Source organism: Chiloscyllium punctatum, chromosome 35, assembly GCF_047496795.1.
Source record: "Chiloscyllium punctatum isolate Juve2018m chromosome 35, sChiPun1.3, whole genome shotgun sequence".
Classification (NCBI taxonomy): domain Eukaryota; kingdom Metazoa; phylum Chordata; class Chondrichthyes; order Orectolobiformes; family Hemiscylliidae; genus Chiloscyllium; species Chiloscyllium punctatum.
Genome location: NC_092773.1, coordinates 28,909,332 through 28,920,396, shown reverse-complemented (window position 1 = coordinate 28,920,396; position 11,065 = coordinate 28,909,332).

The window sequence follows — 11,065 nt, the reverse complement described above, 5'->3', positions numbered from 1 at the left end:
AACCACAACAACGAGCACGCGAGCTACAAATCTTGTCACAAACTGAATATCTACGGGTGTAGAGTCAAGACAGCGCAGGCAGTGGAATGTTCCTCCTGCAGGATGTTTGAGGTAGGGGTGACCACCGATTCTCCTGCCGACTTCACCTGCAGGAAGTGCAGCCATCTCCAGCTCCTCCCAGACCGCGTGAGGAACTGGAGCTGGAGTTGGATGAACTGAGAACTATTTGAGGGGGTGATAGATAGAAGCTGCAGGGACATAGTTACGCCAGAGAACAGAGGTAGCTGGGTCACATTTAGAGGTGGTAAGGGGAGGAAACAGGCAGTGCAGGGATCCCCTGTGGTCGTTCCCCTCAACAATAAGTATACCGCTTTGGATACTGTTGTGGAGACGGCCTAGCAGGGGTAAGCAGCAGTGACAGGGTCTCTGGCACGAGGTCCGGCTCTGATGCCCAGAAGGGAAAGGGGGAGAGGAGGACAGCGCTTGTTATAGGAGACTGTATAGCTAGAGGGACAGACAGTCGTTTCTGTGGACATAGGCGAGACTCTCGAATGGTTTGTTGCCTCCCAGTTGCCAGGAACGGAGACGTCTCAGACCGTGTCTTCAGAATCCTTAAGGGAGATGGTGTGCAGCCAGAAGTCGTTGTGCACATTGGCACCAACGACAGAGGTAGGAAGAGGTGTGGGGAGGTCATTCAGGAGCTCAGGGAGTGAGGTTGGAAGCGAAAAGCAAGGACGGACAGAGTCGTTATCTCTGGGAATTTGCCGGTGCCACATGACAGTGAGGCAAGGAATGAGGCAAGGGAGAGAGTGCAGTTGAACACGTGGCTGCATGGATGGTGTAGGAGGGAGGGCTACAGTTATTTGGACAATTGGATTGCATTTTGGGGAAGGTGGGACCTGTATAAACAGGACGGGTTGCACCTGAACCAGAAGGGCACCAATATCCTGGAAGAAAGATTTTCTAGCACTCTTCGGTGGGTTTGAACTAATTTGGCAGGGGGATGGGATCCGGACTTGTAGTCCAGCAAGTAGGTTAGCTGTTTTTCAGTACGTCCAAGAATGTAGGGAGGCTGTGGAGAATGTAGCACTGACAGGGAATACTTACAAACACAGAGATGGGCTCAGGTGTGTATACTTCAACGTAAGGAGTATCAGATATAAGGTGGGTGAACTTAAGGCGTGGATCGGTACCTGGGAACACGGTGTTGTGGCCATCACGGAAACGTGGATAGAAGAGGGACAGGAATGGTTGTTGGAGGTTCCTGGTTACAGATGTTTCAGTAAGAGCAGGGGTGTGGTAAAAAAAGGGGGGGTGGTGGCGTTGCTAATTAGAAATGGTATAACTGCTGCTGAAAGGCAATTCGAGGGGGATCTGCCTTTGGAGGGAGTATGGGCTGAAGTCAGAAACAGGAAAGCAGCAGTCACCTTGTTGGGTGTTTACTATAGGCCCTCCAATAGCAGCAGAGATGTGGAGAAACAGATTGGGAAACAGATTTTGGAAAGGTGCAGAAGCCACAGGGTAGTAGTCTTGTTCGATTTCAACTTCCCAAATATTGATTGGAAGCTCTTCAGATCAAGTAGATTGGACGGGGCAGTGTTTGTGCAGTGTGTCCAGGAAGCTTTTCTAACTCCGTATGTAGATGGTCCGACCAGAGCGAAGGCCATATTGCATTTGGAACTTGGTAACGAACCTGGACAAGTGATGGGCTTGTTAGTCGGTGAGCATTTCGGTGATGGTGACCACAATTCTGTGACTTTCACCTTGGTTATGGAGAGAGATAGGTGTGTGCAACAGGACAGGTATTACAATTGGGGGAAGGGTAAATACGATGCTGCAAGACAGGGTCTGAGGAGCATAAGTTGGGAGCATAGGGTGTCAGGGAAGGATGTCGTTGAAATGTGGAACTTTTTCAAGGAACAGATACGACGTGTCCTTGATATGCATGTACCTGTCAGGCAGGAAAGAGATGGTCGTGTGAGGGAACCTTGGTTGACGAGGGAGGTTGAATATCTTTTAAGGAGGAAGAAGGAGGCTTACATAAGGTTGAGGAAACAAGGTTCAGACAGAGCGTTGGAGGGATACAGGAGAGCCAGGAGGGAGCTGAAAAAAGGGGTTAGGAGAGCTAAGAGAGGGCATGAAAAATCTTTGGCGGGTAGGATCAAGGACAACCCCAAGGCCTTTTGTGCGTATATGAGAAACAGGAGAATGACGAGAACGAGGGTAGGTCCGATCAAGGACAGCAGTGGGAGACTGTGCATTGAGTCGGAAGAGATAGGAGAGGTCTTGAACAAGTACTTTTCTTCAGTACTTACGAACGAGAGGGACCGTATTGTTGAAGAGGAGAGTGTGAAACGGACTGGTAAGCTAGAAGCAATACTTTTTAGGAAGGAAGATGTGTTGGGCATTTTGAAAAACTTGAGGATAGTCAAGTCCCCCCGAACCTGACGGGATACATTCTAGGATTATGTTGGAAGTAAGAGAGGAAATTGCAGAACCGTTGGCAATGATCTTTTCGTCTTCACTGTCAATTGGGATGGTGCCAGGTGACTGGAGAGTAGCGAATGTTGTCCCTCTGTTCAAAAAGGGGAATAGGGATAACCCCGGGAATTGCAGGCCAGTTGATCTTACTTCGGTAGTAGGCAAAGTAATGGAAAGGGTACTGAGCGATAGGATTTATGAGTATCCGGAAAGTCACCGCTTTATTAGGGACAGACAGCATGGATTTGTGAAGGGTCGGTCTTGCCTTACAAGTCTTATTGAATTCTTTGAGAAGGTGACCAAGCATCTGTGCGAGGGTAGAGCAGTGGATGTAGTGTACATGGATTTTAGTAAGGCATTTGATAAGGTTCCCCATGGTAGGCTTATGTGGAAAGTTAGGAGGCATGGGAAGTTTGGCCAGTTGTATAGAGAACTGGCTAACCGGTCGAAGTCAGAGTGGTGGTAGATGGTAAGTATTCAGCCTGGAGCCCAGTTACAACTGGAGTTCCAGAGGGATCAGTTCTGGGTCCTCTGCTGTTTGTAATTTTTATCAATGACTTGGAAGAGGGAGTCGAAGGGTGGGTCAGTAAATTTGCAGATGATACGAAGATTGGTGGAGTTCTGGATAGTGAGGAGGGCTGTTGTCGGCTGCAAATGGACTTAGATATGATGCAGAGCTGGGCTGAGGAGTGGCAGATGGAGTTCAACTCTGTCAAGTGTGAGGTTGTCCATTTTAGAAGGAAAAATAAGAATACGGAATACAGGGTTAATGGTAGGGTTCTTAGTAAGATGGAGGAGCAGAAGGGGTCTTGTGGTCTATGTTCATAGATCTTTGAAAGTTGCCACTCAGGTAGATAGAGCTTGTAAGAAGGCCGATGGTGTATGAGCAGTCATTAGCAGAGGGATTGAATTCAAGTGTCGTGAGGTGATGTTGCAGCTGTATAGGACCTTGGTAAGGCCACATTTGGAGTACTGTGTGCAGTTCTGGTCGCCTCATTTGAGGAAAGCTGTGGAAGCTTTGGAGAGGGTGCAGAGGAGATTTACCAGGATGTTGCCTGAAATGGAGAATAGGTCGTTCGAGGATAGGTTGAGAGTGCTAGGTTTTTTCTCATTGAAACTGAGAAGGATGGGTGGTGACTTAATAGAGGTTTATAAGATGACCAGGGGAATAGGTAGAGTAGACAGTCAGAGTTTTTCCCCGGGGACAACAGAGTATTACAAGGGGACATAAATTTAAGGTGAAGGTTGGAAAGAATAGGGGGATGTTCGGGCTAGTTTCATTACCCAGAGAGTGGTGGGGGCATGGAATTCGCTATCTGTAGGAGTGGCAGAGTCAGAATCATTGGTGACTTTTCAGCGGCAATTGGATCATTACATGGATAGGTGCTAAAGCTAGGACAATTGTGTGGCACAACATCGTGGGCCGAAAGGCCTGTTCTGTGCAGTATTGTTCTATGTTCTATGTTCCAAAGTTCCCACATCTTTCCAATATTGCGGTGACCAGAATTGTTTTCAATACTCCATGTGCGGCCATACCAGTGTCTTCTGCATATGAAGCATGACCTCGTGTTTCCAAAATTTAATGCCCCTGTTGATAAACGCTAACAAACCATTTGCCTTCTTAGGCTCCTGTCAACCGAGGTGGTAACTTTCGTGGATTTATGCACCTGTACAACGATATCTCCCTGTTCATCTACACGGCCAAGATGGTTACCATTAACCTAGTACTCTGCATTTCTGTTACTACTTCCGAAGTGAACTACCTCACACTTTTCAGCATTAAATTCAATTTTCCAATTCTCAGCACAGCTCTGCATCTTATCTGTGTCCCCATGGAACGTACAACATCCTGCTGCATTGTTCACAACTCTGCCTACCTTACTATCATCCACCAATTTATTAACACATCCTTCTCCACCCACATACACATCATTTATGGTAATGGCAAACAGCACTGCCCCAAAACACATCTTTGCTTAATGCGACTGCGTAACCGACCTTCAGGGTAAACATTTCTTGCCGCCACGACCCTTGGTATCCTTTCAGCGAGCCAATTATTGATCTAAAGCGCTAAATCGCCTCCAATCCAGAAACCCTGTATTTTGTGCAATGACCTACCATATAGAACCTCAAAAACGTCTTAGTGAAGTCCATATACACCAGATCAACCGCTTTAATTTCATCCATATTAATGAGGTACAAAATACCCTTTAGAAAACCGTGTTGCCTATCCAGAATCAAATTATTCCTTTTCAGTTGATTATAAATCCTAGCTCTTGTGACCTTTTCCAACACCTTACCAACAATAGAAGTAAGGCTCACAGGCCCATAATCACCAAAATTGTCCCTACTCCCCTTCATAAACAAAGGAACAACATTTGCTTTCTTCCAGTCATCCCGAACTACTCCTGTCGAGCAAGATCACACTGAAAGGTACTGAAATCACGTCCCTGCCTTTCCAGAGAATGCGAGGAAAACTCCCATCTGGCCCAGGAATCATATCAATTTTCAGATCTTCCAAAATTGGTCAAACGTTCTCTTGCTCAACTGCATTCCCATCTAACCTAGTAGATTGTATCTCTGTATTCTCAAGACCATTGCCATTTTCCAATGTGAATACTGACGAAACGCTTTCATTTAGCACTTCCCCGATATCCTAGGTTTCCACAAACGTATTCCCCTTATTTTGTTGCTGCAGTACATAAAGAAGGCCATAGGGTTTCCCTTCGCCCTATCCTCCAAAGACGTCTAATGCATCTTCCTGATTATTCCTCGTCCCCTCCTCACATCATTGTTGGTTAAATTGTAACTCTCCAGACCGTTAACTGAACTTCCACGCCTCAACCTTACAAAAGCTTTCTTCTAATCTTGAGAAAAGCTTCAAGTTCTTCAGTAAACGATGTCTTCCTCTCTCGACAACCATGTCTCTGCCTGATAGGTATAAACTTATTAAGTACCGGCAGTCACTGTTCCTTGGATAAGCTCGGCATTTCAAGTGTGCCCATCCCCTGCAGTTTCCTTCCCCATCCTTTGCATTCTAAATCATGCCGATCGCATCACAGTTGCCTTTCCCCCATTATACTGCTTTCCCTGCGGTATAATCGTATCCCTGCCCATTGCTGTTGTAAACATAACCGAATTTGGTCACTATCGTCAAAGGGCTCACCTACCTGCAAATCTAACACCTGTCCGGGTTCATTCCCCAGTACCAAATCCAACATGGGATTGGCTGTTGTTGGCCTGTCTACATGCTGTGTCAGAACACTTTCCTGAACACATTGGACAAAAACTGACTAATCTAAACTGCAGGAGCAATAGTATGCCCAGTCAATATTGTGGATCTTAAAGTCCCCCATAACGAGCAGCCTGTTACTCACGCGCCTATTGTACATCATATTTGCTATCCTTTCATCTACTTCCCTGGAACAATTTGGAGGCCGACAGCAAATTCAATCTCTTTTCCTGTTTCTGACCTCAATCCAAAATACCTCACTGGATAAGTCCACAAACGTTATCTCAGCTGCTTTCATAATACCCTTCGTAATCAATGCCACTCCTGCTCCCTCTTTTGCCACCTTGTCTGTTCCGACTGAAACATCTGAATTCCAGAACCTGAATTAACTATTCCTGTCCTTCCTCCAGCCATGTCTCTGAAATGGCCACGTTATCTAAATTTCTGGCCCCAAACCATGCTGCAAGTTTATCCACTTCTTTTCAGCTTCTCCTGGCATTGACATTCACACATTTCCACCCAACGTCCTGATTGCATCAGCCCTCTCACGAACTTGTAAATTTATCGCTGACCTCACTACCCTCACCTGTACACTGGAACAACAATTCAGATCTCCATCCACCTGCTGCACGAGTTTAAACACCCCAACCAACATTAGCAAATTCCAGGGTAATTTTGCCACTTTGGTTCTGGTGAAGAAACTCCTGTTTCTGGAGGTCCCACCTCCCCCAGGAAAAAAAGGGCCAATTATCCAAGACTTCAATACCCTCCCTCCAGTACCATCCCAGCAGCTACGTGTTCAGCTCTGATCTCTCCCCGTTCCTCGCCTCATCTGCACGCGGCATGGGCAAAAATAAAAGCAGGGATAACTAATCTGTTCAGTCTAGCTCTAATTTGCACCCGACTTGCCAGGATTTCTGCCTTACATCCCCACCTTTATTCTGACCGATGTCGATGAGGTATCTGCAGACAATAATGTGGGGTTGGTCCTCCTTTCCCTCAAGGATCCCCAAAACACGATCAGAGACATCACGAACCCTGGCACCTCAGAGGTAACACACCAATCGTGAGTGTCACCCGATCACACAAAACCTCCTGACTATGGAGACCCCATTGACTAAATCTCTGTTATTCTGTCGTATTCCTCTCTGAGCAACAGTACCAGACTCTGCACCAGACCTGTACCCGATTGCTTACCCCTGGAAAGTCTCAGCCACCTACCCTCCAACAAACAGCATCCAAAACGGAATAATTATCGATGGGGGAAACACCACAGCACTTCACTGCACTGCCTGCTGGTTTAGCTTCCTAGCCCTGACGGTAACGTATTTACCATCTTCCCGTGGCTGCGGAGTAAGTAGTTCCCTGTAACCCCTCTCAATAACCCCCTCCACCACCCGAATGATCGGATGTACATTCAGCTCCAGCTCAAGGTCCCGAACACAGTTCTCGAAGAGCGAGAGTTGTGTGCACTTCGCACAAATGAATTCAGCAAGGAAACTAGAAGTGGCCATTACCTCCCCCATATTGCAAGAAGAATATTCACCTGCATTAGTCTCAATTACCACGATTCCAAATTCCCAAATAGACCGATGCAAAAAAAGTCAGACGAAAGCAAACAATTATCACAATAACAATTGACGCACAGATCCGTTTTTGTTTGTTTATTTGAGGAGAGTGAGTCGGACACCACCTTAGTAGTGTATTTGGATACAGCAAATGCCCATGTATATAATCTGGTTACCTCTCCAAAAGACTTAAGGAACTAAAGAATGCCACACCTAAATGTAAGTGATATTTATACTGTCTACTCAGATATCCCGAAAGGCTCTGCACTCCCTGGTGTCCTCATGACACACATGACTGGCTCCAGGAACTAAAGAACTTCAGACCTAAAGGTAAGTAATATTTATAATGTATACTCACCCATTCCGAAGGGCTCTGCCGCTCCCTGGTGACTTCGTTACCTCTACAAAAGGCTCCAGGAACTACTGAACGTTGGACTGAAAGGTAAGAAACATTCATCCTGCATCCTCACGTATGCCCACAGACTCCGCTGCACCCTGGCGATCTTGTAACCTTTTCGACTTTCCCCAGGGCCGAATGAACGCCAGACCGAAAAGCAAGTAATATTTATACTTTAAACTCACATATTCCCGCAGGCTCCACTGCTCTCTGGCGATCTCGCGACGTCTTCTACTGACACCAGGAAGTAAAGTACGCCGGACCTATATGTAAGAAAAATGTATATTGCATACTCAGGTATCCCGACAGGCTGCGCCCTTCCCTGATGACATCGTGACCCTGCCAACTGGCTTTTGGAGCTAAAGAACAGGAACTAATGTGAAGACGTTGAGAAATGTGACATGCCCGTGTATCAGTTCAGGTTGGAAAGTGAACTCAAGACTGGGGAAGTAACAGTGAGTGTGATTAGCAGAATGTCATTTCCAGGAACACAGTTTGTTCTTGGGAATGATTCAGCAGGATCCAAGGTGGGACTGTCATGATTACACAAATGAGTGGAATAATTCTATCACTTTCATATTGTTTGCCATAAGAGATGCCCCAAACGAATCTATTCAGCTGACTTGCTTTGAACAAATATGAAGTGAAAGGGCCTTTGAAAGGAATTAACGAAAAAAAGTAATCGAATTCAATTCGGACATCGCACATTTCAATGATGTATCTGAGGTGAGGGAGATTATATATCAGTAAGATAATTTTGGTAAACAGCACTCAAAGAGCATACAGCCTGGAATTTTGCAGGTGGCCGATAATGACTCCAAAATTCCGATATTTCCACGAAGGAACTAAGCACTTGGAGGAGTTCGCTTTAAAGCCAGATTTCGTGGAACCCTATCAAATGGAGAGAACCGTTGCCAGGTAAACTGTCTGGTAAAGCTGCCAGATACAACAAACAAAAAGCTGCTTTGTGTACGACATGTGAACATATTCCAATCCTATTATAATAGACAGACGTAACTGGAGAAACATTACTGCCAAGAGAGTGCTGAATACAATTCAGATGTCATGGAGTTTTATGTGCTACAAAATGCATTAATTACCAAGGAAGTCCTTCACGAATGGGATCGGATATTGCGCTATCTGTCTCCAATACAAAGACTCGAGATGAAATGTTTTTGCAGCAGCATGAGGACATATGCACGAACAAAGTTCGGCAGCCTAATGCTATTATGCATGAGGTGGAATTAGGTAATGCAGTTCCGATAAAACAACACCACAACAGGCTTAATCTTCTCAAAGCCACAGAGGTTCAGAGGAAGCAGTGTCGATGCTCGACAAATATATCACCGAACCGACTCAGAGTGAGTAGAGTTCGCCCATCATGTTCGTTCACAAACCTGACGGGACTCAACATATTTGTGTGCAACATCAGAGGTTCAGTGCCTTAACTAATACGGACACCTATCCAATATCAAGTTTGGAGTACTGCAGAGAGAAAGTTGGACAAGCTACATACATCATAAAGTTGGACTGCCTGCACGGTTGGGGGTACATTTCTCAGACAATCGAAATGATTTCCTGCTTTTGTATCTCCGAATGGGCTATTTTAATTCAAAATGATGGCTTTTGAAAGGAAGAACACACCAGCTGAATTTCAACAACTCTTGAACAGAATTTTGACCGAATTAAGTAATTGTGCAATTAATCGTGATCATATAGTGTATCTTTAGCAAGTCATGGAAACAAGGTAGTTGGCAGAGCTCTTCTAACCATTACGAGGAGGAAAACTGGTGGTGAAATAAATAAAACTAAATTTGTGAAAGCAGAGGTAATGTTCTTGGGACAGAGCATCTGTCATGGAAGTTTGAGCCCAGGGAAAACAAAGTCAAAGGCCATCAAGTAATTTACACGACCATCCTCAAAGAAAGAGGTGCTTCAATTTTTGGGACTCTACAGAAACTCCCGGATGTTGTTTTTTTTACTCCAAACTTCATCGGCGAGGCGGCACTGACAGATTTATGACGAAGAGGGTAAAATTTCGGTGGCGAAAACAATACCTGGAGGCATTTGAGAATTTAAAAGCTATATTAAACACGACACTATTTTCAGCTGCATCATTATATTTCAAAAGCATTCAAAAATGTAATCGATGATAGCCATATTGAGAGAGGAAAATGACTCTGGAATTGAATGGCTCATTAGATATTTCTCGAAAAAAAATTCAATATTACTCCAGAGAGAGTGCTCAACAACCGAAAAAGAGTAATTGAGATGGGTACTGGCATGAAAACATTTAAAATTTATGTGCCGAAAAAGATATCAGAGACGTTTGTGAACATGGACCACAATCCTTTTACAATTTAGAAAAAAAAGAAGAAAGTCTGAAATTATTTTGTTGGCTTTTTATTCTGCAGACATTTAATGTACAAATTATGCATAATTGTGTGTAATACTAACCTGATTCCAATATTCTCTGTGAGTGCAGCTATCACTAAGAAAAGTACAACTGTGACTAACAACATATATTTCATAGTAATTGTATTAAGAATTCGAGGACATGGAGTCTGCTTTTTGTTATGGCAGTTCATGTTCCTTTTCTTAAGTGGGGACCTGTCAACAAGCGGGAAGCATGTGTGGTCACTTTAAGACATAAAATGCTTATCTTCTGAAATTAATGTGCAGCCAGAGCTGCCTGCTGAATTTCAAGATGCTTCAAAAGTAATAATTGACTGGTAAATCGATTGTCCGTAAAGCGCAACCGAGGAGCAGGATAGTCAACATTTCAAGCATAAGCTGTTCATTAGATAAACGTTGTATCTCCTGCTTATTGGATGCTGCCTGATCGGCTGTGCTTTTCCTGCACCACACTCGAAATAGAAAAGTTCCTGGCTTGTCTCGCCTCTCCCTATACCTCAACCCATTGATTCCTCGCAACATCCTTCTAAATTCCTTCTACACTTTTTCAAGTTGAATAACATACTTACAATAGCAAGGTGACCAAAAGTGAGCACAATACTTCACGTGAGGTCTCAACAATGTCCTATATATCTGCAATATAATATCTCAAATTCAAAACTCAAGGCTCTGACAGACAAACGCAAATGTGTGAAAAACTTCTTCACTGCCCAGTCTCCCATTAACTCCATTTTTAGAGAGCGGTTCACCTGAACTCCAAGATGCGTCTGTTCCACGGGACTCCTCAAAACCTTGCCATTCAACACGAAAAGTGCACCTCGATTTAACTTTCCAACATGCAAGACCTCATACTTACCTATATAAAACTCAATTTGCCATTTTTCGGAACACTTTCCCCTTTGATCAAAGTCCTGCTCCAAGTTCTAATAACCTTTCTCACTGCTCACGACACATCTATGTTAATGTCATCTG